At 43.2% G+C, this 13,400-nt stretch overlaps 1 long non-coding RNA gene across 3 annotated transcripts; it reads right to left on the reverse strand.

Moving 5' to 3' along the window:
- Nucleotides 1-461: 461 nt before the first annotated feature.
- Nucleotides 462-12,725, reverse strand: LOC131820563 (uncharacterized). Of its 3 annotated transcripts, none has more exons than XR_009349697.1 (7): nt 12,476-12,725; nt 6,394-10,994; nt 3,519-3,642; nt 3,029-3,184; nt 2,789-2,901; nt 2,109-2,339; nt 462-1,755 (listed from the first exon to the last, which is right to left on the reverse strand). It is a non-coding gene; the product is annotated as an uncharacterized LOC131820563 (long non-coding RNA). The 3 variants fall into 3 exon arrangements; XR_009349699.1 differs by lacking the exon at nt 12,476-12,725 and adding an exon at nt 12,261-12,410; XR_009349698.1 differs by lacking the exon at nt 2,789-2,901.
- Between the last annotated feature and the right edge of the window lie 675 nt (nt 12,726-13,400).

Raw genomic sequence — 13,400 nt, forward strand, 5'->3', positions numbered from 1 at the left:
GCTAATACTGGATATCATCTTCCTTATTCCTATATATTCCTACCTATATTCCTATATCTATTCCTAAATATTCCTTATTCCTATATTATATTATACTCCTAAAACTGGATATTTAAAACATTTAATCTGTTTTTAACTTTTTACTTTAACATTTTATTGCTAAGATTCATCCCTAAGGTCATACGCCACTCAGTGCTTTTTGCTAATTTTCTTGAATGGAAACATACTGTAGTTTATTTATCTACTCTCCTGTTGAAGGACATGAGATCATTTCCAAATTTGAGCTTTTATGCATGCTTTTCTCCCCCGGTCTATAGGATGCTTCTACCAAGTTGGGATTCCCCATTTTTTTTCAGAAGAGGGAGATGGAATGAATTCTCTTCACATATTTTTTCCCATACAGTTCTAAAAACACTTATTTCAACTCGAGTGATCTATCTTTTCACACTGACTATTGATGCTGAATCCACAAAGAGTGTTTATATAACACCAAATATGACAAGCCATTTTGCCTAGTTTAAACTACTGGTTGGCTCCACGGACAAATAAATCACACAAGTTACTGAAACTAACCCGTCCATTGTGTGCAGACAGTGCACACAGAAGCCCCATAAATCCTCACAGTAGTAGATCGGAGCGTTTTCTCTAATTTTCAGATAAGACATTGGTAGTGAATTGGATTCCCATCCCGTAAGACCCCTGTTCCTCAGTGGCACAGAGACTAGTTCCCGACCTAACAGGGACTAAATCGAGGACGCGCAGCCTGTACAGAGAACAAATGTCGTTCCTGAGCTTCAGGCCCTGAGCGGTAGCATTTTCACTGCTGTGCTGTCAGTGTTTCTTCTCCAACATTCTCTCCAAACTCCTAAACAGTGAACCTCCCGGCGCCTTTCCTGGCCTGGGGGTATCTGGAGTAAAAACACCTGCACTGTGCCGGTCGGTACAGACGCATGGGGACCTGCACAGAGAAGGACACGAGGACTCTAATGCTTTCGAGAAGATACCACCTGCCAGCCTCGCAGATGTTAACATCCCCAAAGTGGTGCAGAGTCGAAAAATGTGTCACTCGTTAAAACACTGATGCTTTGTCCTGCTGACTACAGGTGGGAGTTTGGAGGGTTGGGGGAGGGCTTCTGGGATAAGCGTCAGATGATTTTACCTCCCCAGTGTTTCCAGAATTTCTGTCTCAGCCAAATTTGAACAACATATTCACAGAGTTTCTTACTCTCTACATTTTCATTCCCTAAAGTCTCTCTGGAAATGGGGACTTTTTCCTCTTTCCACCAGAGTGTAGAGTACTCATTTTCTTTGCTCATTCAACAAATACGTATTGAATCAGAATGAAGTGCCAGGCACTCGGCTAGATCCCAGACATAGAATTCTGACAGAAGAAAAACAGAAAAATCCCCTGCCCTTAGCGGTTCTAAGGAATCACCCTGTGAGGTGTCGTGAGCATGACAGCAAGGAGGCCGAGGCAGATCCTGACCCATTCTGGGCAGCACAGGAGAGAGAATCCTTAGGGAGGTGAAATGACGCTGGGGTTCCACGGCGAGACCCGAATGAGCAGCGGCCGGCATCAGAGAGGACGCACTTCCTATTGCTGCTTCTCCTCTGTCTGTCTGTCTGTCTCCCACGCAGGACACAGTATCCCCTGCTGACCACCACACCGCCAGCAAGGACGCTGGTCTTCCCACTTCCATCCTGCCCAGGCTAATCAGTTCTTTTCTCAGTAAGCTTGGGAATATTTTGTTGTTGCTGTTAAGAGACACACACACACACAGAGAGAGACAGAGAGAGAGAAAGTGGGGGAGAAAGCAGAGAGGGGAAGAGAGAGAATCTTAAGCAGGCTCCATGCTCCCACACAGAGCCCAACATGGGGCTCGATCTCGTGACCTTGAGATCACAACCTGAGCCCAAATCAAGAGTGAGACACTTAACGGACTGAGCCACCCAGGTGTCCCAAGCTTGGAAAAAAAAAAAAAAAAAAACGATCAACGTGCATTAAGTCATGTTAATCCAACCACTAACATCCCTCCACAGCTCCCCATTTGTTTCTAGCTAATTCTCTTTGCTGTGATCCTCAAAGCCCTGTCCAGCATCTGCACTACCTATCGTGTGACGTCACCTCCTGCTCGTCCCATGGACTGCTCACGGGTTCGGCAAAGCTCTTCTTCACAATTCCCCCAGCAGGTCAACATCCCCGCTCTGGGTCTTCAGGCCGGCTCTCCTCCAGAATTCTCTGCTTCCTTTCTGTATGACTAAAAGAGTCTCGTCTTTCAGGTTTCAGCTTGATTGGCGTTTCCTCAAAGTCTCTACCCTTTTCATGTCTTTCATAGAACCTATAAAAATTATATTTCATTTATTTGTACAATGTTTCTCTCTCTTCTACTAGACTAAAATCTCCACAAAAGTAACAACCACCTTCCTTGTTCTGTATCAGAGGTTAGTGTAAGGCCTGGTATATCATAGACCCTAAGTGCATGTTTTTGCTGAATAAATGGACTGACGTGTCAGATACACTTTTTTTTTTTTTTTTGGTTAAATAAAATCTTTGTTATAAGATTACTCTACAAGCAAGGGGGAAAATGGGGAAAAATTTTACATAATACAAGCTGATAAGTCCCAAGATCTTTAGGATGAGTCAACACGTGGGAGAGTCAGTGGTTTAGTTACAGTTCAAGGTCAAAGGCCTGAGACCCCGGAGAGAAGATGGTGTCCTTGCACTCTGGAGTCAAGAGAAACCTGTGGCCAGTTGGAAGGCAGCCAAGCCAGAGGAATTCCCTCTTACCGAGAATCCTTTTTGTTCTATTCAGGCCTTTGACTGATGGGATGAGCCCCCCCACCTACCACTGGGTAGAGCAGTCTTCTTCCTTAGCCTGCCAAGTCCAATGTTAAAGTCACCTGAAAACACAGACATGACATTTGACCAAATGTGTGGGCACCCTGTGGCCAGTCAACTTGACACATAAATTAACCATCCCCATCTCCCAGTAACCTCACAATTGTGTTTCCGCTGCATATCACTGACCTTTAAGCTTTTTGGCTGAGCCCTTTAAGCTTTTGGTTGAGCCCAAATTCACAACACAGGGGACTCCAGAATACACTGTGCGTGATTCCAAGATGCAGGTTCCTCATGACTCTTGCTGCTGCCCGACTCTTTGTGCTTCTGGAGCTGGAATTCTGCCTGCGAGGGAACAGACGTAACTAGAGGCACAGCAAGAACCCCAAAGTGCAAAGTCACCACCACCACCAAGTGACAGAACACAAGACATGGAATCTATAATAAATAATAAATATTGGTAGTATTGTAATTGTGTAGTAATAAATGTTTGTCATTATTACTGAATAAACATCATTTACTTACTGCATGCCAAATACTGTTCCAAGTACTTTACTTATCCTAATTTAATCACCATGATGGCCCTAGTTACTACGCTTATTCCTCTTCTATAGGAGAGCAAACGGAAGCACAGGGAGGTTAAGGATGGAGATACTAAAGGCAAATCCCAGGTCCATACCCAGACATGTCTGCTCTGGAATCTGTGTTCCTTCCTAATGCGCTCGACTGTCCGTCGGAGAGCCCACTGTGCTACTGACACTTCACTTCTTTAACAGCCACGTCAGTTCCGCAAGTTGAAATGACTACACGAGGAAAAGGAAGAAACAAAGACCATCTAATTTACAGTGAAGACACTGATGTTGACTGCTGAGGTGACATGCCCAAGGCTATAAGGCAACTTAGCGGAAAAAAGGATTTTTCCAGCCAAATCTGTTGGACCTCTAAACCAAGTCTCCAGTATTCCTCAGCCACCTCATCTACGTGGATTGACGCCCAGTGGGTTCCTCCATCTCCAAAACCAAGCTCCCAATCCAGATGAAACATCATCTTAAGTGTAGAGCACAGTCAGGATCAGGGAACTTTAGTTGGGTCATATTTTTTCTGCATGAATTTTATGTATCAGTGAAAAGGGAATAGGTAGGGCTTGTGCAGAAATGGATTTATATTTCTGATTTCTCTCTGCATGGATTATTTTTGATGGTAAAAATGGATCAGTTGGAACGACAAATGCCAGGCACTTATTTATAGCTCTGGTCACTTACGTGGCAAACTGATTGACGTAAAATATGTCCAAACCAATTGTATCAGATACTAACCAGGGAAAGAAGAGGACCAGGTCACAAACTGCCGAGAGTCCAGCTTTACATAGGTACAGACCAGGAGTCACCCGGGACGGTTTAGAGAGGTTTGTCATTAGCTAAAATTCATCCCACCGCTCTCTCTACTTCTGGAATTTTGCTTTTGTAAATGGAGAGACAGGAACCTAGCTAAACAATCAGGAAATCTGAGCCTTCCCACATATGTCTGTAAGGCCTCCCATGTGGGCATAAAGTAACTTCTTGCACACACTGCCTCAAGGACTATGGGGTCTGGATTAGCAACATGAAGCCAATGTTGCTATCCCTCCAGCCAAGCCCCATGCATTAAGCACGGTATCTACAAATACCACAGCTACCATCTGTGTCCACCATTTTCATTGTGTACAATTTTTCCTAGAATGGATTCGTATTCTGTAGGTTGTTTCAATAATTCTAAATATTTCAGACACTGTTCAAATGTTCATGGGTATTTAGCCATTTGGCTGTTTAAAAATAGTCCCTAGGGATAATCGTTTATAAATATTTTTCCCAGAAAAATCACAGGTACTTAGGAGGATGGGCTTGTGTTTGGGCACTGTGTGCACAAAATATTATCCAATACATTAAAAATGACATTACAAATAGTCTACATTAGCTAAACGGGCAGCTGTGATATATGTTTCTCAGCAGATATTTCTAAATAGTCGCGATTCCCATCTGCCCATCACAGTTGCCTAGGCGCTGCCTAGATGCCTAGAAGCAACATGAACATATTTCCTCTGTTTTTTTTTTTTTTTTTTTTTTTTTTTTTTTTTTTTTTTTTTAAAGATTTTATTTATTTATTTGACAGAGAGAAATTACAAGTACATTGAGAGGCAGGCAGAGAGAGAGAGAAGGAAGCAGGCTCCCTGCTGAGCAGAGAGCCCGATGCGGGACTCGATCCCAGGACCCTGAGATCATGACCTGAGCCGAAGGCAGCGGCTTAACCCACTGAGCCACCCAGGCGCCCATTTTCCTCTGTTTTAAATATGCATAAACAATCTACCAGGACACACTGATCTTCCCCCATTCTTTTTTTTTTTTCTTCTCTTAACAAAGCAAAGGCTAAATAAAGCAGCTACAATAAGGGATTTTCTAAAGGTGAGCTGTCACTGGAAAAACCTCCCGTAATTTCGGGTTTGGCTGGCAAATGTTTGAGGCTGGATCCCTGGAGAAGTTCCCACCCTCTACCTGCTGAAGACACAGACTAAAACTTTGCACTGCCTATTCAGAAATAACAGGCCCGTATCATAGGTTAGCTATTAAGTCTGGCAGAGACCTGATAAATATACACGTGGGAAATACCTCTGAGGACAGGTGCTGACGGCTGGCACAGCCCACGGTCCGTCAGTGGCAAAAAGAAAAGGTCAGGCAGTATGATACACATTCACAGTTTACTGTGGTGTTTGTCCAGCGTGCTAATAACAGCTCAAAGAAAATAATTTGTTCTCAGGTAAGTCCCAACAATTCTCCAAATTCTCATAGTACTGACGGACTGAACAGAATCCTTTCTGCTAAGCTTTGCTTTCATTTTCAGTCCCATCGTCTTTTTTCAGTGGGTCTATGAAAGATGTAAATACGGTGTGTCAAGGAATATAATTCAGTGATAGTAACTCAATGAGGCATTGGCTCCATTTCCCAGTGGGATGTTCTGCAAATCTTTCTCTCCCTGAAGAAACTGATGGAGTTGTACCTGTCAAGAACAACACACTGCTATGTTTGGCATTTCCCCAAGTTGTGCTAGGAAGACCTTGAATTTGACTCTGTTATCTTAGCTTGAAATATTTCGACTCTACCATGAAATGGGGCAAACCAGCCAAAGGAGTGGGGAGAGGAGTGATTATATGTTTTGGAAGAGGAAGACAGAGTCTTATCTTCTGCAATGTGTCACTGGCTTAGATTTTTAACTTAAGTGTACAAGTTCAAGTTCACAGCAGATTGTACTTCTTAGAATTATGACTTATTGAGGTCTAGAAAATGCAGATAGCTTACAAATGAAACTGCTTTTTCCTCTTTTTTGCTATTTCCTGGGTCTCAGAGTTAGAAATTTTCCCATCACATGTAATATTAAACTCTCCCCACACTCCTTCCCTGGTTATTAAAGAGATATGTTATAGAAACAACCTCAAGCCCCTCATTACATGATAAATACACATTTTCACTGTTTGCTCAGTTTAATTCTGTATACAAGAGTTGCATTTATAAGGAAATGCTTACCTTATTAGGACCGCTGAGAGTAGCTTCCTACCTTTGGCTCATAATAGTCACCTGTTCCTGGAAAGCTTCTTAGAGGCTTTTTCATTGTAAGCAGGACTCCCATGTGCATCACAATATCCAACACATTGTAACTGACAGGACTTTAGTGAAGAACATTCTGGAGCTTAGGCACAGGAAGCCGAAAACCAACAAACTGAAATTCACATAAAATTCTGTGAGCCAATCAAAGCGTGGTAGCCTAACAGAACCTGGCAAATATTAAAATATAACAGTATGAACAAAGCACTAAAATAGAGAATTTGGGGAAATCCGGGAGGTGTTTTAGCACAAGGTGAATTCAAATCAAGGAGGACAATCAATGAGTGAGTTCAGCACGTCAGGACAACTTGAAAAATATCTCAAATTGTGTCATTTTCAAAGGCAAATGAGCTATTTGCATGCTTTGCTGCAATCTGAACATGGTGCTAATTAGATTACAGCTGAATGGCTTCCAGCACCCATCTGTTTCACCTCCTGAAATAGAGTTGGATCCGATGCGGTACCTATATGTGAGCTTTGGTTTTTGCCAAGCCATGTAGGAAAGTTTAGATGTTCTACAGCCTGAATTTTGTAACTTGGCAGTAAAATGTGTAGGTGTGTCCATGTATATACATCCATTATTCTCTTAAAATATACGCTTAAAAATTCATGCTTTCATGTTATCTTAAAGAATTGAGGTTTCATGAAACCAATGGGCTCATTTAAAAAGCATCATTCACCTTTTGTTCCATTTTCCACTCCCACGTTATGGTTTCCAGCATTGACCCTACCTTGGAAAAAAGTCCCCCTCTCCCCCCCACCCCCATTCTTTCGGATTAAGTGTCTCTCGGAAGCAGGTTTCCCTTCCTGTTTCTTCACATCTCATAGAAAAGTAAGAACAAAGAAAGATCCTGGGTTCTCAGAAACCTTCAAAACAGCCACACAATGGCCAGACAGAGGAAGGCGATGCTCTTTGATGGGCATCGGCTTCCTCAAAGTCTGTCACCGCCTCAGTTTCAGCAGCACCTGGAGGACGCTTTTCTCCATGTGCTGCACAAAGGCCTCAGAGGTGGGTAAAGGAGTGCGTGCCACCCCGGCGAGGAGGGGCTTGAAAATGCTGCGGAGCCACGGATGGGACAAGCAGGGGTTCTAAAGTACCAGTTGGCAATCCCCACGCCCCCAAAGATGGCGGGTACCATGGCCACGGCTGAGAGATTTGGGATCACTGGGGCAACAGGGAATGGGAAAACAAATACATATTTGAATTCAGGTAGAGTGACTTAATTCACAAATCGGTACTTCACGATTTCCAACTTTCATATCCTCACACCATATTTTTTCCCAGCCCGTTCTGTTCTTCCTCTACATAAAACTTCCATAGGTACCAAATTACTATAGACAAAACAAGATGGGACCACTCCCTGAATAAACTGGTCCTTTCTCGACTCTGCTAAAGAACTAAAATGTCTACCGAGCTGGTATTCAGTTAGTGTATCAGGAGCTACACATTGTTAGCCCTCTGCCTTATTCATTCCTCCCAAAACCCAGGGAAACAGATCCCATTACTCTGCTTTTCCAGTAACAAAACAGAGAAAAGAAACAGTAAGTAACTGTCCCAAAGACACACAGCTACTGATTCTCCAAACAATATGGCTGCCGAATCTCATTCCTTCTCCTCTTCCCCCTGCGGGGCAGTCAGACAGGACGTCCCGGTGAACTCAGGGACTGAATGTCTCTTGGCCTTCAGAGGTGGCCAGTTCGGCAGCCCTCAGATCTCCTCAGATCACAGAACAGCCATATGTGAACCAGGCAGTATACGCAGAGATTGGAGCGGTCGCAGATAATGAAAACTAGGGAAATAGCACATCAAAGTATCAAGTTCGGGCTCCTCTCGAAAAACTCCTATCCCTCTTTGTACACTATAAATTAAGCCCTTATGGGAATTCCACATGTCTGAGGTTGACCTTCACCCAAAACCAGTTGTAAATACGGAGCTAGACCATTTGGAAATACGTAGACTCTGAGAAGGAAGAATTACACTAACTAAACAAATGGTCACGATTTTCCTTGCCAATTGCCACTTTTATTACCATTCTGGGGAGAAAGTATCTGCTTTACACAGAGGGAGGGCAGATGGCTCAGTGGGAGCTGAACTCTGGCGTGGCTTAGGAGCTACTAAATCTTGGCCAGACAGATACTGTCTCAAGTATTAGGCATCGCTAAGCAGTTGTTGCCGAAGTGTATGCCCTTTAGAGGCTCTGTATAATAGTATTCATCTCTGCTCCTGGCCTGGCAAGAAAATCCACCTGAGAGTCTCAAAGGTCTTTTCTATCCAAGATCTATGGGCCAACATCTCTGCTTCTTACCGAGACAAAATGCCCACAGAGCACTCGTGCACTCAGCAGAAGCTTTGAAATATAATTCTCTGGTTCCAAAAATGTCCACATGCTAGAATTAGCTGATGATTAAGAACCTTGTCTCCGTGTCAAAGGGAGGTTCATTTCCCATAAGTAAACTCGTGGTGGGCAGGAGGGTATCATTTATAATCCTCCATTTAAACATACCAAATTGAATAGATGTTGTGGGAGTTTCTGTTCAACTAAAAATAAAGATGTTTCCTTTGGTCTGATAAATGTTGGGAATTTTCTATAAACCCATGCCTCTGGCTCCACCCTCCATCCCTTTTCCCTTGCTTATTTCTGTCTCATATTTTTCATTTCCTGAGCCACTGCCTTTCCTCCAGAACCCTTCCCATTCTGTTTCTCGGAGTTCACGCTTCCTCCAGTAAACGCCAGCCTCTGGTGTCCACACATCTCCACTTCTCCCTTTGCATTTGGTTTTTGGAGGCACAGGATGTTGTATTTGAGAGCACAGGATCTGGGACAAAGCAGAGCTGGAGGGATTCTTTACTCTCAGCTCGATGAATGTGGAGACACAGCTCCCTTACACCCGAGCCTCCTGGATCTGCAAAATGGGAACAAGAACCTCAGGTGTTTCTTGGGAAAATGAAATAGGGGAGCACTTACAAAGCACTTCCCACAGTGCCCTGTGGCTCACCACATTTTCTTTGTCGAGCTGTCAAGAAAGTGTGGACCTCTCTGATTCGAGCTGGCATGGAAATGAATAAAAATTGTGTTTGTCATCACTCGGCATCAGGGAGTACAAATCAAAACCACAATGAGATCCCACCTCACACCAGTCACAACGGCTAAAATTAACAAGTCAGGAAACGACTGATGCTGGCGAGTATGTGGAGAAAGGGTAACCCTCCTATGCTGTTGGTGGGAATGCAACCTTGTGCATCCGCTCTGGAAAACAGCATGGAGGTTCCTCAGAAAGTTGAAAATAGAACTAGCCTATGACCCAGCAATCATAGTACTGGGTATTTACCCTAAAGGTACAAATGTAGTGATCCGAAGGGACATGTGTACCTGAATGTTTATAGCAGCAATGTCCACAAGAGCCAAACTATGGAGAGAACCTAGATGTCCATCAACAGATGAATGGAACAAGAAGATGTGGTATATACACAATGGAATACTATACAGCCATCAAAAGAAATGAAATCTTGCCTTTTGCAACAACGTGGATGGAACTAGAGGGTATCATGCTGAGTGAAATAAGTCAATCAGAGAAAGACAATTTTCATATGATCTCCCTGATATGATGAATTTAAGAGGCAAAGTGGGGTGTTTGGGGGAAAGGGAAGGAAAAAATGAAACAAGATGGGATTGGGGGGGAACAAACCATAAGTGACTCTTAATCTCACAAAACAAACTGAGGGTTGCTGGGAGGAGGGGTGCAGGGAGAAGGGGGGTGGGGTTATGGACACTGGGGAGGGTATGTGCTATGGTGAGTGTTGGGAAGTGTGTAAGCCTGACGATTCACAGACCTGTGCCCCTATTGTGTTTATTACTTGTCTTACACTGAAAATACCGATATTCCCCAACTTTCTGATCTGCCTACAATATTGTAAAAAACACACCTCAAGAAAAGTACACATTTTTGAAACACAATTTGTAGCCTTGTACAAACATTGTATAAACATTGCCTAAACATTGTATAAAATGTCTCTGCCTTTGTCCCCACCATGCATAAAAAGTTTTTAAAGTAAGATGACAACAGAGGCTCACCTTGAAGACACTTTAAGATTCCAAGTTAAATCAAGTATTTTGTGTATTAACATATTTAATTCAATGGGCTTTCTTTTTTTTTTTCCAACTTAGCAATAAAGACTTGGGTAAAATCTATACATAGACTACTTAGAACATATCCAAAAAAGAAAAAAATAAGTTGACATTACATGCTCTACGTGCTCTGGTCAAATAATGGAACCAAATGACAAGGAAATTACTTACAAACAACCCTTTGAGGATCATAATTTACAGCAGTAGAAAGTAAGGGGGAAGAGATTAAGTAACTTGCCTGAGGCCATGCAATTAGTTGTCAGTCAAAGGAAGGAGCTGAGGCAGGTCTAGAATCCAATTCCAGCTGGCCCCAAAGTGTACGTTCTTTCTACTCCGTCGCGCTGTTCAGCCGTGCCCCACCGGATCTGCCAGGCCCTCTTCTTCAATATCACAAAGCTGAGGTTCGAAGCAAATGCACAAAATATAATTATTCTTAATTCAGAATACATTGCAAACAATTGCAGCAATCTTTATTTTAATATACCAACAGTGTAGCACAATGATTCTTGACTAAGGACAATTCTGCTCTCTGGGGAATATTTGCCAATGTCTGGAGACATTTTTGATTGTCCTTACAAAGGGGAGGATGGTGTTGCTGGCATCTGGTTAGTAGAAGTTAGAAATATTGCTTGAGGGGCGCCTGCCTTGGGTTAAGTGTCTGCCTTGGGCTCAGGTCATGATCCCAGAGTCCCAGGATCAAGCCCCGGTGTTGGTGTCAGGCTCCCTGCTCAGCGGGGAATCTGTTTCTTCCACTGCCTTTCACTCCACTAGTGCTGTCTCTCTCTCTCTCTCTCTCACTATCTCAAGTAAATAAAATCTTTAAAATAAAACAAGAGAAAAAAATACTGCTTGAGCAACTTATGATATACAGGACAGTTCCCTCCAGCAGACAATCACCCACTCCATAATGTCAATGGTGCCTGAAAAACTTGACAAACACTGATGTAGGGGCTTCTGCTTCAGGACAAGTGAAATCGTTTCACTCACCTTCCCACTGTGGACAAATTTTATAAACCAATGAAATATTAGCTGATATTTTCTAAAACACTGAAAAGACAGTGAAGAGCCGAGGGATCAAATTCTGAACAAAAGGAATATTCCAGGGAGGTGAGTGTAGCACATAAAACTGCTTTTGCCCTGAGGGCATTTACTGATAAGAAGCAAGCTACCAAGCTAAGCTGTGGTTTAGTGGTTCTTCAGGACGAAGGGAACGGACCCTCCCCCTCCGACCCCCCCACCCCCCCACCCACACCCCCCCCTACCCCGGCTACTCAACATCTCTCAATAAGAGATCAGTGGCATCTCTTCCAATTTAGCTGGGAGTTAAGGGAGGACATCGAGGGTTGCTCTGAACGAGAAATTAATCAGCCTTTGGGCACACTGCAGTCTAAATTTGTATCTTCTTAAGCTTTAATGTTTATTTACTACCAGACTAGTAGTGCCTTGGAGGTACTGGGCGGCTGCAAATGGAAATTATTGCTTCAACAAGTTAGTTATAAGAAGCCTCGAAATTTCTTAGAGACTTTTCAACTACAATGACCATCACACCGTCAAAAATAACATGGTATAGAAGTACCTAAGAAGATGCTCTCAAAATAACAAAGGACAGAAACTCAACGTGTTAGGATAACTACACAGGGAGTGTAAGAAAATTGTGCTCACTGTGGGTAGTGGGCATTCCCACAGGTCACGGCCATCTGGCTCTGTCCTGCTTCCAGCTCAGGAGAGAATCACACTTCCTCGCCTCTTGAAATTAGGAATGGCCATTCACCTTTCTGTCACTCTGCCTAATGCTGCAATTTTGGCTATAGCTGTAAGGAGAAATTACCCGATACCACTTAATTCCCAAAATGACCATGGTTCCCTGCAATACTTACCCTTTGACGTTAATATGCAGCACACTGCGACCAGGGTTCAATGTGGAGTGGCTCTGCAGAGAGGAGGGGCTCTTGTTCTCAGATTGCCAAAACGTTTAAGTGCTGGAGGTCACTTTCAGCCTCAAAGCAATCTGTCTCCAGGCACTTAGCACGCCTGCCTCGCTGGCTCTCCAAATGAACTTGATGTATCTAAATTATCAGTGACTGGAGAGTCCAGACACCAATTTAATGTGCCACTTAGATATTTATGTTTGTTTCTTATCTCCCCAAACAGCCTGTAACTCCTCAATGGAGAAAACTAGTCCTGATCCAGGCCATTTCTCCTGTAATTCTTGGGGTGGGGGGCACAGTACATAGCAGACAATATACATTAGGGGTGGGAGTTGGGGTTGCGGGGAAGCACTGAACAATCCCAAGAGAAGAAATCACATAATGTTCCCAAGAGTAATAGCCATTTAGCTTTTGGGTAAGGAGCCCCCTTGTGATTGAAACCAAGGATATAATTTTAGGACCCTCCACTGTAGAGATGAAGGAAAGTGGACTTTTTATACAACCCCAGACAATCTTGAGTCTTTTGTTGTTAGGTAGAAGATCTCTGCCACTTAAAGACATTATTCAAATGACAGTGCTCTCCAAAAAGTAGCCTAAACCCAGGCCCAACTTGGATCTCTACAGAAAAGAGAATTCCAGAAACAGCTGAAATTGGCCTCTGCTTTGTGTAACCAGCTTTGTTCAGGGACACACTGCTGCTCTGTGCGGTGTGAAGAGACCACAGAACCATGTCTGACAAGAAAATAGATGTTGTCTCTTGCAATGTTGTAATTGTGAAGTTTACTTCAGAAACATTAGCGTATTGGTGAATTTTTCCTCTTGAAATATCAATTATTTTATTGAGAGACTTGGGTAGCCAATCGCTATCATGTGA

This window comes from Mustela lutreola, chromosome 18 (genome assembly GCF_030435805.1).
Source record: "Mustela lutreola isolate mMusLut2 chromosome 18, mMusLut2.pri, whole genome shotgun sequence".
NCBI lineage: Eukaryota > Metazoa > Chordata > Mammalia > Carnivora > Mustelidae > Mustela > Mustela lutreola.